Below are 18,790 nucleotides of genomic sequence, written 5' to 3'. Positions count from 1 at the left end.
TCCATTTCTGTGCATCAGTCATGTAAGTCTATAGGGACTTCCCAGGTTGACTTGTGTTATCATCTCCCACATCTAACCAACTGTGAGGAAACTTTGACATTTTCATGCAGGGCATGCCACCAAGTAAAGAAGCCTTCGGCCTACCTTCTAAAATCTTCTGTGTTCACTCCATGAATCATTCTGAATGCTGGATGAGTTAAAAACCACAGAGCCAGATCATCTCCTCCTCTTATCATGAGCAGAGGAGTCTTCAGGAATGAATGTGGGTCGTTCCCACATGTTTTTCTGAAGACATATGTGATTGCTGTTCTGTCACAGGGATGTGGCTTGTTTTCTGAGGGGGAGGCCATGAAGCCTTTTAATTGTGTTGATTATTCATATAAAAGGCAGCTACCCTGTGACTGTCAGCTTCAACCACAGACTCTCTGATAGCATGGATCCAGGTGCTATATACCCAGGCTATCCTTTCTGAGTAAGTCCCACAGGACCAAGGAGGAGATTACATATCCTTCTCCCTTTTTCTCAGCTCTCTTTACCTAATCCACCTAATTCCTCTTTGAATTACCATAAGTCCACATCAATTTTCTCCCATGACAAATGTCCCACAGCAAACACCTCTAGGCTCAGGCCATGTGCAGGAGTGGTGCTGCAGGTCCTACTGAAACGTTGCTCTCTGCCAGCCATGGTGAATTCACCCAAGAGAAGGATCCTTCTGGATGCAAGTTTTGAGAGAAGAATCTGAAACAAAATGTCAGCAAACAAAGCCTGTACCAAGGATTTTGATATGTTGAGGTTTTTCTGGACAGGAGGAGGGTTGGATTTTTTGTTTGGTTGGGTTTTTATGCTTATCTATGAAACTACAATAACTGCAATCAGTGTGTTGAAATTGTCTTGAACTACCTACTTTTCAGTTACAGATTCTGTACTGGGAAGGTTCAAGTCAGCAAAAGCGCAAAATAAGGATGTAAGTGCTTTTCACAAGATCAGTTTTATGGCATTAGGACAAATACAAGACTATGTATAATAGGTGACATTTAAGAGTTCGAGCACATTGTCTTCATACTGAATGTTTGATGAATTCCCTGCCAGTATTTGTTTTCATTTTTGTGACAGATTAAAATAAAGTTGCAAGCAATAAGCAACTGCTTACATTTTAATATATGATACCAATTCATAACACCTTTGAGTTACAGTTGTACACAATGGGGGGGTTGGGTGCATCTGCCACTACTTTTACTTTGATTTAGTATTTTACGAAGTGCCCTCAGAGTTTTTTAGATGAACAAAGGATTAGTGGTGTTTCTGGAAACTAAAACAAAATATGTGGTTTGCTGGTGTTTGGGTGACTTAGACTGGTGTTTGGTATTCTTATGCCAGCTGTGGAGGTAGCCTATTGAGTGCAGGGGTAGCAAGATCAAATCTCCATTTACTTTTTCCACTACTAGGCCTGATTTAGATATGATATTAGTAAATAAAAATATTTCATGTGTTTAGAGTCAAATCCAAATTCAGGCTTTAAGAAGATTCAGATTACGGATCTGGGTAGTTCAAAATATGTTATTCAATGTGGAGTACTGAAATATTCAATAGTTGCATTCAATTCACTGCATTGATAGTACGATTTTATGAAAACTGGAAGTGTCTTTGATTTTCTCATTTTAAATAGAAAGAAGCTATTCATGTAAAAATATATGAACTGTTAAGGGAGAGTCAAACTACAAATATTCTTGGCAGACCTTTTTTCTCATCCATTTAAACATAGTTTAAGAGAGGAACAATTTTTAACTCTCTTTAAAGTGATTCACTTGGAGACAGGAATCTTTCATTTAAAGAAAGGAGGAGGGGAAGACAGAAATGACAGCCAAGGGCTCAGATTCTCTCTTTAACACCAGCAAAAATGTGAATAACATTACTATTTCAGAATTACTCCAGACAATAGCTATACATCCAAATATTTTATTTGAAAGCCTCTCCTTATAGGTTTCTCTGTCAAATAATAGAAATGTTCTCTTTTGTTTTGTTAATATTAAATGCAATGCTGATCTAGAATGAAACATTAAGGAGGATAGGATTTGTGTTTCCTCGTAAAATAAATTCAACTCTTAATTCTGAATTTCAAGAGCATCTATTTTTCAAATTTTTTCACATGAAATACGCTGGAAATTTCTCAGATGCAAAAAATAATTCTTTTATAACTTTATTTTGCAATTAGCGATATAGATTTTTCATTAAGTGTCTTATTTTTTCTTGGATTTTTTTTTCATTTACAAAAGTTGTTTTGTGCAGTAAATGAAGTGCCAATGCAGACAAATGTAACCAACATTAAGCTAGCCAATAGAATTCAACAAACTGCTCAGGTCATTAATATAATTTGTTTTGGCACTGTTACATTTCCTAGTGCTACTCTGAGTAGTTTGCTGGGCACATCAATTTGTTTTCAGCTATTGTGAAATTGGATATCCTGGCTTTCATCCAAAGCACCCTCTCAATTTGCATATCTTTGTTATCATTTCAGGTTCTCAGAACATACTGTGGACTATCACACCATCTGCACCAAGATCCTCACATCCAAACACAAATTAAAAATGAAACTGTAAAATTTGCAAGGAAACAATACAGACCTTTTATCTCATTCTCCCTCTGTTCATTTTCAAAAGAGAAACTTGCTTGTAGCCAAGCATAGCAAAAAAGGCTTTTATTAATTGGACTGGCATCAAGCATGCATACATAAAATTGTTTATTTTTTCTCTATAAAGGGGTTGCCTGACATAAAAGGGTCTTTGAAGATGACATTCAGATTTTGACATTTGCATGATATTGTATAAATATCAGAGGTAGGAGACTTTTCTGACAAACCAGATGGGTCAAAAAAAACCACTTCCAGAGATAGATATTAGTCTTTTACTTAAAGGATATTAACTTCCCCTCAAAGCTGTGAATTATTAGGCAGCAAAAACAAACATATTTTTCTCAAACCATGGCTTATTTAATTCTTTTCAATTCAAGTAAGCTGGGCTTGGGGAAAATATAAAATAATGTCATTACTTTTGAGGAGGGTTTTGTAATTCAATTAAGATCACAGAATATAATTGAATCTTGTCTTTTGAGTGCCACAGAGATTAAATCTTATTGCTGAATTTACTGCTTCTTGATGGAGCTAATCTCGATTTTAAGCATGGACACTGAATGCTTTTTGAAATACAAAGAGGCATTTTAGGCCTTAGTTCATCAATGCTGGAATTATAGAGGAGAGATTTTTCCTTTTAGCTTCATTCCTGGATGAGCTTTGATAGGAACCAACAGCTTCAGTTTTCACCTAGGGTGGCAGAGGAGAGGGACGAAAGAAAAAATCTGCAAACCTGTAATAATTGTAGAGGCACTTAGCAGGGAGGTTTGCTGACTGTGTACTTCGGCAAAGATTTCAAATGAGGGAAAAGGGAACCTCCTCCTTTTGATCATGGGAAGGAATAGCACAAATCTGATTATATATGTTGACCCTTCTTTATCAGCAAAGAATCAGCTACTGTCAGCAAGTAGCGCAGAGGAATTGGTTGGTTTCATCGAGCAGGTTGGGAGAATGACCTGAGCATCTTCTCCGAGCTTGCTGCTTTTGATTATATGTTGCCATGCTGGTCAAAAAAATCCACAATGTGAGCCTATAGTAGAAGGAAAAGAAAGGAAAAGAGAAAGATGAGAAGGGAGGAGGGAGAAAGAGAGAGAGGAGAGGAGAGGAGAGGAGAGGAGAGGAGAGGAGAGGAGAGGAGAGGAGAGGAGAGGAGAGGAGAAGGAGAGGAGAGAATTCTTACATTCACATACTATCACTAATATTGTGCAATAGCAATAACACGTGTACACAAGAGAACGTGGCTTCTCTTACCAAATATAAAGCATCAAATATATTCTTAACTTGAAGAAATAGTAAGGACTTTCATCTTTGATGATTGTAAAATCCACTTGCATATTCAGCTACATGATGCAGGAGGATGTGCATGGAGTATTTATGCATTCCTTAGCATTGGCTTTTTCAGTCATTCAGAAAGTTCACTAAATTACAAGTGTTGCTGAGATTGGAATTAAGTCCATGATAAACCAGAGGAAGGTAGATTTTATCTGAGGCTCCTAAAACATTAGGGTTTAAAGTGGCTGCATTTTCATTCCCTGAATTGGATGCCTTACAAGACTTCAACTTCAGTCCAGCTCTAGGTTGCTAATCACATTCTAAGATTTAAGGCATTCCCATTTAATTAGCCAGTGACACACCCAGAAAAGAAGTAGGCAGCAACACTTACTCCCAGCCTCAATAAATTGCTACTCTTTCATACCTCAGTTGGTTGGTGGATGAGCTGCGCAAGCTTGAAGCAGAGCTTAAGCTTGATGTCTGAGCCCATGGGAAGACTAAGCACCGCACCACCATACCCTGAGAGCAGAAAGTTCCCTGTCGCTCAATACATCTGAAGCACTCTGTAATAATGGCTTATCCTAATGAAAACATGAGACTGGCTGGCGTCAGCTCATATTATTTGCCTTGTAAGTAACAGTTGTATGAGTTAAAACAACCTGGGATTAATCGAAGCACCACAGAACACTGTTTCAATACACTTTAAGGTGTTTCATTCCAGATCAGGATTCTTTATTGGTGCTCCCTGTTTTTCACTTCCTCACCTCTTTCTTTGAAAATACACTTGGTCTTTGACTGTGCCCTGCTACTTTAAATAAACAGGTCTCCATGAGAAGGAGCTCAAACCACATATATTGGATAAATGCCAGTTCAGGAAATTACATTCTGCTTACCTAAATAACCCTTACAATTTAAGCTGGGGGAAAAAAATCCAAAATGTGGTTTTCACTTTTGGTCCAGAATCGTAATGTAGCTAGTCACAATTAAGCAAACTGGCTCAAAAGTTGAATCTCATTTATCAGTGCTTACAACAAACTGCTTCTGAATTGTTGTCAGACCAAGAACTGCAGTAAATAATTTAGAACAGTGAATATACAATACACAAACATAAGAATCCAAAGTTTTTCAAAACATTTTGTGCTGCAACATATTCACTTAGGACTAAGCCATACACTTTCTAATCCTGTCAACCTAAGAAATTCTAAAAAACAAGATTTATTCCATCCACTTGATATGAAGAATTTCATAGAACAACATCAAATGCAGACTTCAAGTCTGAGATTAAAATGTGGTAAATATCATAGGATGTGATATGAGCACACATATTCAGACTGAAAAATACTTTCCCTTATATAGATTTTTCTGACTGTTTCTGAAGACATTTCTAGGCTATGATACCTTGAAGGGAGTTTGTCGTAGGTTTATTAGAGCAAATTTTTGCTGTGCAAGCAGCAGTCTGCTCAGACTTGGACCAGCTTGCAAGTTACCAAAAATTATTTTTCCTGGCTAAGGTTTGGTTACTAGAGCTTATTCCTGACAAAGCCCTTGAACTTCTTTGTCCTGCTAGTAACAAGGACTGTCTGGATAAGATAGAAACTGAATAGGGAGATAGACGATACTCTGATCACTATTAAAATATTCTCTATTTTCCTAATAATATTCCTTCATCTAAGGGAATATGCAATGGTCTGGGAACCGGGCAATCATTAATGTTAGACTTAGTTCTACATAAGCACAGGTGCTACAGATTAAGTAATTTTTAAAGTAATAATCTCTCTTGTAAAGTCTATTTTGTGCTGCATTGGGAAATTATGCATTATGAATAGAACTAGATCTCCAGTACAATAACCCAAATACCAAGAGAACTTGGATTATCTTTCAGAAGGGAGTTACAAACATAAGCATTTAGATCTTTGTCCACAAAATGGAGCCATTTATTATTTTGGAATCTTCTTGATTCTTCAGAATGGGTGAGACACACAACATAAAAATCTACTAACATCATAGATACTGTTGCTGATGTTTCAAATTTTGAGAGGCTTGAACATGTTCTGAACCTTCTTGAAAACCAATTCATACACAACAGCATTATTTTCTTTAAAAAAAAAAAAAAATAAAGGCAGCAATATAACTCCTTATATCCAGTTGCCTTTTACTATATTTTCTTATGGACAAATCTGATGGCAGAATCTGATGCACAGTTGTAAACTTTTCCAGGGAAAGTATTCCCTCCAAATATTGCATGTTATGAACTTTCTCCTATTAGTATTAAAGATAAATTTTAGCTGTCTACAATACTGAGGGACCGGTCTTTAAATCTGTAAAGTGGCATGCACACCTATGGTGCTATATAAGTACATAAATAATAATTGTAATTAATGTGTCTCAGCTTCCTGATCTGGAAAGGATTAATTAGTTGAGGAGGATTAATTAGATATTGTTAGCACAGTACTTTGAAGATGTAAAGTGCTATATATATAAGTGCTAAGTATTACTACATCATGATTTTCATGTTCTTTGTGCTATACTTAGTAGCTTACAAGTTCTAAGATTTCATTTGTTGTAATATTTGTGAAACTGGATGTGTCCATCTTAGAGACTCAGAGTTATGTTTGCATATAGTTTAACATTAAAGCCTTGTGTAAATAGACCTGCTTCAGTTTATAATTGTTGAAATCACCAGGATCACATTAGCCACAAAATACTTTATAGGCTTCATGGTTGCAGACATCTGGTGTACAGTTTTATACAAATAAATACTACTTTGATGAAACTTGAACTTATACAAACTAAACAAAATGGTGCTAAAGAGAATTCCCAAAGGCAGGAAAAAGTAGGTTTGAGTTGCAGGAGGTTTCAGAGACTCCCGAGTGTTGTCCCAGTACTAGATCCCATTTTTCAGTCACCTTAATAAAATGCCCATTTTCTTTTACTTACATGACATTTGCTACTTCAAAATATATGAAAACAAGAGAGTTAATACGCAAGTGAAGAGAGATCTGAAACTCTAGAAGTGGAACTAGGAAGTTCACTTAAAGGTTCTGTGAAATATAAATTAGGTTTTGCAGCATGCTGTGAAGCAAGGTGATTCATTTTAGCCCTCTTTTACAAATTAGGGGTAAGGATAGAAGGTCATTATGTGACTTCCTATTTGTTTAAGTTAAATTAGGTTAAATTAGATCAGATATTAAATTGTAAAACCATTGAATGCTTCCTTCTGCAGTGGCACATAGTCCTGCAAAGCAACAGAGTCACCATTCTCCTAAAGGGTGTATCAGAGCAGGAGAGGAGAGAAATCATTTCCACCAAGTCCTAAATCTACAACCTAAATCTGGAAACTCACTGTATTTCCCTTATCCTGCTACTTATGTTGATGTGGAAAGACAACCTGGGAAAGAATTGCTGAAGGGTTTATTAAGTCAGTGAGCAACAATGATGCCAAACTAATTGCAACAGACAAAAGGGTTTCCTTGGTACCGTTGAAACAGCAGCGTATAGCAGAATTCTATTCATGGTGTGTAGACCACATCAGTGAATGTTAAATGTAAAGCCAGTGGAAAATAACATTTTACTTCCATTTGGCAACCTAGAAATACCATGCAGCAATTAATGAATATCTTGAATCAAGGCTATTAACATCCTGTATTAAAGCCTGAGTAAAACATCTTAAAGCTGAGGCATAATGAGACATCTGGTCTCAAACAGTTATCAAGAAGCCCTTTGTGACCAATAGGACAATGCCTTCTGAGGGCAATCCATCCTGTACTAAAGCAGGTAGAATGAGATGATCCTTCAAGGTACTTGCCTCTTTTCACTGACTGGAGAAGTGTAGGATAAATAGGCAGAGCAGATGCTTGTATTTTATACAGATGAAGTTCTGCAGGTGAACTTTACACTGCTATAACAATGCCTGGTGTTAGACTGCTAGACTTCTCTCAGGGGAGTTGCAGTGAACCAAGCAATTTTTAAAACTTTCCATCACTTGTCCATACAGGTCGATGACATTTGGTGTAGACAAACTTTGCTCTAACTACTGGTTACCCTACCTGGATAAAGAATCACTTAGTTCCTTCAGTCAGCACAATATAATTTTCATGGTCTTCCTACACAGCCACTGTCTTGGCTCTAGCTATATCCCTTCATGAATAGATTAGCTGCTTCTTTCACTAAACCAGAATGAAATGTGACTATACTCATAAAACATTTAAGCCAGAGCCTGTGGCTGTCTGCATAAAACAGCACAATATAACAATATGAAGTCTGCCTAAATATGCAAAATGTGGATCTAGTAGTCACTCACCTGCTAACTGGTGTACTTTCTCTAACTGATTTCTTAATTTATTATTGTAAATATACCCTTTAGGGCCTGAAAAGGACCATGAAGAGGATGAAAGAGCAACTAATTGAAATGTCCAACTCAAAAGTTAGAACTGAATGACAATTGCCAGTTATTCCTTGTCTTTCTTGCTCTATAAGACACTGAGAGTATTCTGATTGCATTTCCTGATAGTTAAAAAAAAATTCTGTGTACTTCTCAGTCCTATTCCTTGTTATCCATGCAACAAAAACACCAACGCAGCTGTGGTTTGCCTAGTAGGAATTAGGTTACATCTTTTTTCATTAAGGATCAGGGAAAAGGGAATTGAATTATCCAGCATCTGATAAGGTATGCCTGATCAATGTCTTTTTCTGTGGGCAAGATAGTCTCAGTAGATGTCTGTATATTTTTTTCTGTGTTTGTTAAGAACTAAATTCAAATTCTATGTAATCTGATGATGTGTAAGGCAACGTTTTCAAAGCCCTTCTAGCAGCTCTTTGTATGTCACTAGCTTTTGACATACAATGGAAAGTTTAAGGAGACACGATGAGTGCTCGTATCATAACATCCAAGGGGTGTTGCCTTAGAGAATGACTAAGAGAGTTAAAGTAAGACCTTGTCTCAGAAGCATGAATTAGCAGTTCTTTCCTCTGATTGCTGTTTGACAATGTTCACCACAAAATTATGAGGTTTTGGATATTTCTTTCCATATTTCTCTGTCCCTCACATGGGCAACAGCCTTCTCAGAGGACCTTGATGCTGTCATTGTCAGTCTCCCTGCTGAGGTTTGCTTGATGTTCTCAGCTGGCTAAAAGATGCAGGACACCAATGCCAGGTCCCTCAAGAGGCTTAGACTGCAAGTAAACTGCATCAAATAATACATATCAAATAATAAAGCGATGACTACAGTTGCTGTAACCTTCTTTAATTGAGGAACATTAATTTAAATAATTATATTTTACAAACATGATTTCATCACATCTGTTATCTCCACAATTATTTCAGTGTTTGGTGGTTTGCTTTCATTTTACTTCAGATACTTTCTGGACCTCCATCTGTCAATAGCACACTAGTGCAAATGACAACTCCCTAGTTAAGTCTAGTAGCTTTACCTTGGCCTCTTTCTGGAGTTTTTTGGTTTCCATCTCATTTTTTTTGTTTTTAATATCTTATATTTCTTCCAGCTGCTCACCCCTCATGAAGCTGTGTTGACATGCTCTTTGCTTTGAAACATCAGTAAGTTAATTAGGGTGATGGAAACACTGTTCAGCCCGGTCTTAGTATGACACACTTAGGTTTCAAAGAGTCATGTGGAAATTATCTTAGCTTTCATGGTATAATAATTGTGATTTTAGTTTTCCCCATAGGCTGATGAATATGTGGGTGGTAATACAACTCACACTTACTTCTTGGGAAGAAGACTTTTAGGTGCACAAAGCTTATTCATGCCCTGGTATTAAAGGAAGAAGCACAGGGCTCTAAGAGGCAGGAAAATGTCCTCTTACTACATGGATATGCCACTGCATCCTTCATGCAGTCCAGCTCACACTGAAGTCTTCATTGATTGCTAGTCAGTAATTATAATAACAATAATTATCTAATTGGTAAGAGTATCATCTTCTTCTCTTTTAAAATTTGCATAGCTTTTAAGTTCCTATGTAGACTATATTTAAAACTCAGTTATGAAATATGCAAATTCACAGGACATTCACTTCAGAATGTCTTGAAATGAATTGCAAAGTTGTAAAACTCCATCCTCAAACACACACATGGGAAAAATAATAGCCAGCCTTCATTGAAATAGTGCTTGACATTTTTTTCTTTTGGTCATCCAATCCTAAATGTGTGGACCACCTGCCCACTTGAGGACAAGGTCAAAGTGAACACCTGTCTAGCATGGGAGGGCACAGTCACTTCATCAGCACCAGGTTGCAACAAAATTTTTCATCTGCAGTGAAGGGGGAAAATGTCTCTCATCATCTCAGACCAGATACTTATGCAGTCGCTTCCTGCAAGCAATGGCCACCATGCTCAAGTCGTACTTTCAACTTGATTTCCAATCAATTTTGAACCTGTGACATGTAGCAACCAATCTGAGAGGTAAGTAGAATGAAATGTCATGAACATAGGCAGCTGAACAGAAGGGGGAGACCTTATAAATACTACCACTAAAGAATAAACTTCAGCATGAACTTAACCTTTATGAAAATGAAAGATTCTTTATAGGAGAGGGGTATTGTTCATGTCCTAACTGTCAAGAACAGTTTGCCTGGAGAAGCACGAGGCACAACTACATGGGAAAACAGGTTTTCTTTGTACCACAACACATGAAATGGCTCTTCATTCCTTCCTTGTCAGCAACTGGTCACAACAAATGTAACAAGCTCACCCGTTCTGGGGAAGTCAAACGCTAATACCTCCTTTAAGAGAAAAAGATATGGAAACAGAGAGATTATGTTATTCAATAAAGACACCAAAAAAAAATGTTGGACACTAGATTATGACTGAGATGATCTTCTGGTATTGGGCCAGTTCCTTTTACTGGTAGTAGTCAAAAAGGGAGATTACTACAGAACATTTGTCATAGGTATCATTTCTCTCTTCCTTCCCCAGTCAGGATTGCATCTGCAACTAGCTTGGGAAGATGCTTTTGTTTCTGTACTGAGAAAGTGAAGAATTGGGACACTATTCACTGACATCCAAAAGACACTCAAAACCACACATCTCTTTTTTGCACCTGTAGGCCCACAAACATTTCCAAAATCTACCTTCATGGAAGTGAGATAACTGAAATTTCTAAGTATGTGGTAGTCGTTGAACAATGTCATGGCATCGTTGCAAGCCAACATTTGGTTTCAGTTATATAAACCCTTATGGTGATTCATCCTCTCCAACCATTGGACCGAAAATGCAGGCTTTGGTCTGAACCAATCATCTCTGTTGCCTCTATCATCAATGCAAAGTGATAGCCACTTTTGAAAGGCAATTCAATCTCATTATCTTAGGAAGAGATGAATCATACTACCTCAGAGGTTCCCACTTCTGTTCACTGAGTAGAAGAAACCTAGCAGACTGGTTTAGCTGAGCGCCTAACTCTTTTGTTGATTATGAAATGTGTAGTGTGTCTAATTCAACTAGCAGTATTTTTGCTATTTTTTCCCAGCAGTTCAACAAGCAGAAGCAATTCTGCATTAAGCGTCCCAGTCCCCAGAAAGCCAAATGAGTGAGGGAGCTTTCTCTGGAGATAATCTCTGCTTGTGACACAGCAGAAGAATAGTCTGAATTTTCCAGTCTGAACTTCCCAAAAGGGTATGGAGAAGGTGCAGAAATAAAGTTACTCCATCTTTACAATACATAAAGTAGAAACCAATGCCTCCCCTTTGTTAAATTTGGAAGCCACTCTCTTTTTTGTCAGTTCTAATAACATAAACTTTTCCCAAACACAAATGTTTTCTCCCGCAAATAATAAGGTCTCAAGAGATACCAAAAGAATATGCTGCTCCTTGCTTACTTTTCCATGTAGGTTCCAGAACGAGTACATGAATTTTAGTAGTTTTCTGTACAATGATATACTTTGTGTGCCCATATCCCCTTAAGATTTAGGACCCTATTTCAAATTGTTAAATTGCCCAGGAAGGTGACACCACATATGGAGAGTTTAATTCTTTCTATAATGAAGAAAGGGAACTAGTGTATTTAATTTTGGAATCATATTTTAGTGAGAGCAACAAGGTTTTTATTGACCCAGTAGATTCTTGTCATATCTAATTTACTGATCCAGAGTTTTGTAAAAGCAAACATATATAAATATATAAGCTTCATCTATAATTGGGAAGCATAGATAAAAATAATTTGACATTGAAATTTACACTTAAGAAGTAGTGCACTTCATTGCAATCAATTTTTCATTATGTTGCTGAGATCAATAGCTACAAATAAGATATAAAAACTGTATTATTGATGTGGCACATGTCAGTATAAAATGCGCAATTTTCTATAGCATTTCAGTGGAGGAAAATTGTATTATACCATTTCCAACATTATACATATTGGTCTGTAGAGAATGCTTATTAAAATCAATGTACAGTGAACTACACTCAGGGATATTTTACAAAATAGAGAAAGGTCAGAGAATTTATGAAGGTTTAAAAAAAGACAAAACCACCTTGGTGTATAAGTAGTGTTCTAAACACCTTTTTGGTAAAAGAATTAGGATTAGGAAAGGAATGTACAGTCTCTGATTTCTTGGCCAAAGTACCAGCCTAGACTAAACTGCTGGTGATTCTGGCTCTACTTAAGGATAATGCTTTTGCCTGAAAGCGGTGACTCAGGTCAGATGGAGCATGATAAACTGCCACCTCTGAACACTAAGATGTATTGGTGAAATGATATAGCAACATGTCAACCTACCTCAGACTGCAGCTCTGTTATTGCTCATGGTTTAAGATGCAGGTCTTGAAAAAAGCCCGGAGATACAATGGTAAAGGTTATAGGAGAGTGCTGACTCAGCTCAAGACAGGTCACTGTCCTGAAGAACCCCCATGAAATCAGAATCAAGGACAGAACACCTACTGCCTCTCTCTCACTTTAATCTAAACTTTAATCCAGTTACTACACCATATTGCCTTCCTGATTCAAGGTGTCATTGTGGTCACTGATGTCTTCCCATCACAAGATAGATCCAGAAAGATATGGAACTGGTAGTGTTGAATAAAGGACAAGATGACCAAGATGAAATACTTATTTCCTTTCCCCCCTCCCCTTTTTTTTTCTCAGAGAATAGCAAAACATTTTGCAAAATGTTTTAACTTTGGAAAAGAGACTGGTGGACCTTTTCAAGTAGGGTAACTGTGAAAGAAGTGCTGGGAAATTTAGAATTATTATTGGTAGAGGAATCGTGGAGGTTTTGAAAGGTAAGACATAGGAGGAATAATAAAATATACAGGAGAACACCTGACCTCAGGTAAAATTATGAAAAATTATTTCTGTGGAGGCAAATCGTGTAAAGAACACAAACTTACAACACAAACAATCCTACTCTTTAGAATTAAAATGTTTTGGAAAAGCAGTTGGATTCAGCTTTGTTATTTCTTTCCTCTGTTTCTTCCTCTTTCTCACCTCTCAGGCATATTCCAGAGTACATAACAAATATTATGCTGAACAATTAATGAACAGCTTTAGCATTCACTGAATCAACAAATTTAGTAGCAAATAAGTAGACTGCTTTTGTCTGGCAGTTTACCGTGTCATAACCATAATTGTATTGACTTAACCGATATAATACTTGATGACATTGTAAATACAGGTTTGTTTCTTTTTCTAATAGACTGCTTTCTAAAGACATTGGAAAGAAGGATACGACAAAAATAGAGCAATTGGGGAAAACAGAAATCCTGTTGAAAATGGATCATTGTTTTGGACCTCATTCATTTCTCCAAAATATTCCTCAAGAGAAGGTAAACACAAAATGTGTGGATTCAGAGACAATAGTTCTTCATGGAGATGAAGACACTTTGATTTATAAAGTAGTTATCCATTGGTACATTTCCTTCCAATTCCAGTGTCTCATGACTGATACTCAAAACCTCTCTCATTTTCAATTCAGTGTCAATAAACAGATAAGACTAATTCTTTGGGTGACCAGTATGAACTCTACTGTGCTGCTGTCAAAATTGAGTACTATATGCCCTGTGAACCTTGGAGTTCATTGTTTCTATAGAATCAACTGTGTCTCCTTGTGAAATTCAGATATGAAATGAGGCTAACCTCTTCAATGACAATACACACTAGTAACCATACTAAAAGCATACTTTAATTCAGTGTGAGCAGTAGTTTGACTCCAGTTTAGGCTTAGAGAAAAATCTGAAGGAGGTGGCATACAATATGGGGCTATATTATTAAAACTGCTACAAACATTTTTATGAATGTCTCTGTGTTGACCAATTTAGACAAACTGGATAAATATTTGTTAGATATTACAGAGCCATCATTATCATAACAGTGGTAAATAGCCTCATTTTAATGCACTTTAAAATGTTGCCTTGTACATTGATTGAGGAACTAACAAGAACATTTGAAACAAAGCACAGATCGACATCACAGTGATTTTCATTAAAAGCGAGATTATTTGTTTAGACGAACAACTGTGAATGTTAAAAAGCAGCTCCGAACAATTGAACATAAACTTTACTATCATTGTGCAGTAGCTTTACCTGCTAAAGTGTTAGGATATTTAAGTGCTCAGCCTACACACAGCATGAGAACTGAATGCTCAATTGCCACCTATCCCTCCAATCCTGCCTGCTTTCGAGGCTCATTTACAGTCTTCACCTTCTTTCAGGATAAAACTTGCTCTCTACTGTTCTCATTCCATCTCTACTTTTTAATTTATTTATTATCTTCTGCTTCATCTTTTCTCCAAAGATTTTGAATCTTATGTTCTCTTTCCAAAATCAAAGGATCATAGAATCATTTTGGTTGGAAAAGACCCTTAAGATCATTGAGTCCAACTGTTAACCTCAAACTGCCAAGTCCACCTCTAAACCATGTCCCTAAGTGCCTTATCTACAAGTCTTCTAAATGCCTCCAGGGATAGTGACATGACCACTTCCCTGGGCAGCCTGTTCCAATGTCTGACAACCCTTTGCATAAAGGAATTTTTCCTAATATCCAATCTAAACCTCCCCTGGTGCAACTTGAGGCCATTTCCTCTCATCTTGTCACTTGTTACTTGGGAGAAGAGACCAACCCCCTCCATGCTACAACCTCCTTTCAGGTAGTTGCTGAGAGATGTAAGGTCTTCCCTCAGCCTCCTTTATTCCAGGCTAAACAGCCCCAGTTCCCTCAGCTGCTCCTCATCAGACTTGTGCTCCAGACCCTTCAGCAGCTTCGTTGCCCTTCTCTGAACTCTCTCCAGCACCTCAATGTCTTGTAGTGAGGGGCCCAGAACTTAACACACTATTCAAAGTGGGTCCTCACCAGCACCGAGTACAGGGGGATGATCACTGCCCTAGTCCTGCTGGCCACACTATTCCTGATACAAGCCAGAATGCTGTTGGCGTTCCTGGCCACATGGGCACACTGCTGACTCATGTTCAGCCGGCTGTCAATCAACACCCCCAAGTCCTTTTCCTCCAAGCAGCTTTCCAGCCACTCTTCCCCGAGCCTGCAGCGCTGTCTGGGGTTGTTTTGACCCAAGTGCAGGACCCAGCACTTGGCCTTATTGAACCTCATAAAATTGGCCTCAGCCCATTGATCCGTCTGGTCCAGATTCCTCTGTAGAGCCTTCCTACCCTCCAGCAGATCAACATTCCCACCCAACTTGGTGTCATCTGCAAATTTACTGAGTATGCACTCAATCCCTCTGTCCAGATCATTGATAAAGATATTAAGCAGAACTGGCCCCAATACCAAGCCCTAGGGAACACGAATCATGACTGGCTGCCAACTGAATTTGACTCCATTCACCACAACTCTTTTGACTGGCCATCCAGCCAGTTCTTTATCCAGTGAAGAGCATGCCCCTCCAAGCCATAAGATGCCAGTTTCTCCAGGAGGATGCTGTGGGAAACTGTCAAAGGCTTTGCTAAAGTCCAGGTAGACAACATCCACATCATTTCCTTCATCCACTAAACAGGTCACCTTATCACAGAAGATCAGGTTGGTCAAGCAGGACATACCTTTCATAAACCCATGCTGACTGGGCCTGATTGCTTGGTTGTCTTGTATGTGCCGCATGATGGCACTCGGGATGATCTGCTCCATAACCTTCCCCAGTACCGAGGTCAGACTGACAGGCCTGTAATTCCCCAGATCCTCCTTCCAACTTCCAAACTTTCTTGTAGATGGGCTTGATATTTGCTATAACCTTTGCTTCTAACTGTTTTGCACACTTACACTTATTCTTGTCCCCTCAGCCATTTCTTGGTGGTTCACAGTGTTTATTCTCAACATAAGAACTCCAAACCTAGAAAAGCAAGGAACCCTACATGGGTGATTAGAAGTGGGGGTGGCATCACCATAGTTCCCAAGGTTAAAATGCACAGGTGAAAACTGTGGGCCCACTGGAGTCAGTGAGAGCTTTGTCATAGTTTTCAATGAGATTATGATTTCATTTGGTATGATAATCAGTTCGACTTAAGTCAAAATCCTTGCAATCTAGATCACAACTAATCATTTTCTTTCATGCTAGATGCTAAACTCTGTTCATGTGAATATCATCTCAGGACAATCTGATTTATAGTAATGAAGTAGGAGTTTAACCTCAGATTCCACCTCTCATGCCTTTCAGGATACTTTCTTCATGACCTCTTACACAAAAGATATGGGGAAAAATATTCCAAGTAACAGTTAATCAGATAAGTGATTCATTATTTAACTTAATTAAGCCTAAGAGGTGAACTTTTATATTTAACCAGCTATTCTTTATGGATTGTTTTCTTTGTTAATGTAATTAGATCTGAAGTTTTCTGGAGATTTTCTGAAGATTTCTGTTTTGAGAAGTTTTCTCTCCCTTTATAAATTGAAGTTGCTAATTATAATCAGAAATGACTTTACTGTCATTAGCCAAATGCATAAAGCCATGGAAAAGCCTATAAATAAATAATATTTTGTTTCGTTTTCAATTCTAGAAGGCTCCCCATATTTAAATGCTTCCAGTAAATTATGCAGGATATATAGTATTGAGCTTAGCTGTGAACCCACAATGTTCATTTTCTATAAAGCCAGTTCTCATTTCTCTTTTCTCATTTCTCTCAGCTCATTTCTCTTTTGTTGACACAAGATATTTTAAAAAATTAATTTGCTGCAGCCAGATTAAAGGCTATTTTACAATTCTTGTTTTTTAGGGTTTCCAAAAAATTTATCTTTCAAGATAAGACAAAAGGTAAGCAGAGGTGCTGGATAGGAAGCATGATGTATAACTAGGTCTACATAAAAACTTCTCAGTACTTGCTGGATATTTTCCTTTCCTCAGAATCAACATATTTTTTCATAGTTGTGACAAACTTATGAAGCATTGCAGATGACTCACAATTTTATTTTTCAGTGCCTGTATTTACCAGATCTGCTTACCAATGAAAGCACAGTTATGACTATGTTTATAATATATCACACCACCTGGGTGATAAGATTGCAAGTTCTAGTACCCACAGAACATCACATATATTTTTCACTAACTCATTATTCACAAGATTTAGCAAGTAAGAATTTCCTTCATGAAATGGATACATCCTTGAATGTGGAGCTAAACTTCTGTACTTACTATTTCAGAAAGAATATTGTCTATCTGAGTCAAAGGAAAGAATTATTCTTTCTCTTTGGTTATTTTAGAAAATATTGGACTAATAATACAAAGATACATGCAAATGCAAGAAATAAAATTGAAGGTGTCTAAAGTGTAGTCAAGTTCCAGGAAAAAGTGAATTTCACAGTGACAGAGGAAAACTAGCAGAGTGGAATCTTTGATTCAACTGTGGATCACACACAGTCTTTAAAAAAGTTATGCTTTAAAACCACATTTTTAAAATGTCGATGACTTATTTTCCTTTGCCAGCTTGATATGATTAGCTATAATGCATTTGCAGATTGCCACTGAATGGCAGAAATCTGCTGACCCTTGGGGTAAACAGAACAGTCATTACTCTAAGATATAATGATCCAAACCATAACTGGTTTATTCCATGATTTCTACGAGAGCACACTCTGTGTATTTCATTCCTTCTCAACACACTTAAATTTCACCTGTTTAATTTATGTTGTTATTGAATTGGATGTCATTTCTCTGGTTAGCACTCTCACTTAATAAGGAGTCTACGTGAGATGTTCAGAGCCCTTGCAAGCCAGACTGACAATTGTTGTTCTGGACCTGATCAAAGAATGGCCAGGCAGTGGAGATACATCAGTTTCACTGAAGTAGCTTTTAACTGTATAACTCTAACATTATCACTTTTATGAGCAGGCAAAATATAGATATAGATGCATCTTACTTCTCCCTTCCTTTCCTTCTGTCTTCTATGGACATGCTACAGGCTGACTGAGATATGCAGATGCACGGAGGTCAGTTCACTGTTCCTGTTCTCTTTTGTGATTTTGAAAGTGTTCTTCCCCAAAACAAGGAGGGGCTGTCTCCCTCCCCTGCACTTTATTCTGTTCTCTACTTCACTGGAGTAAAACAAGAGTAATGCCGTTAAAGCAAATAGATTTCATTTAAAAGCCTATATAACTTAAAATCTATGGGACTTCATCAAGCTGTGCCTGACCCTTCATGATGGGAGTTGAAAGCAACGGTTCACTTCTACCATTACTTCTTCCTGAGTACCAGACACTAGTTCAAGTCTCAAGCGTAAGAGTAGAGCTATTTTAATTTCATGGCCATTAATGGACTCTGGTACTGGAATACTGCACCTCTCGGTAGAACATCACACAGTCAAATTAGACTTTAGTATTTCCCTGGGGAACATGGGAGACACAGCATTTTTCACGACTAAGAAAATCCAGGCTGTAGGATCTATGCCATTATGCTAGCATGGGTAGATTTATACAGATGTATAGCAAGTGTAAATCCATTCTGCTAC

The sequence above is a fragment of the Caloenas nicobarica genome, chromosome 1 (assembly GCF_036013445.1).
Source record: "Caloenas nicobarica isolate bCalNic1 chromosome 1, bCalNic1.hap1, whole genome shotgun sequence".
NCBI lineage: Eukaryota > Metazoa > Chordata > Aves > Columbiformes > Columbidae > Caloenas > Caloenas nicobarica.
Note: the sequence above shows the minus strand (reverse complement) of the source record.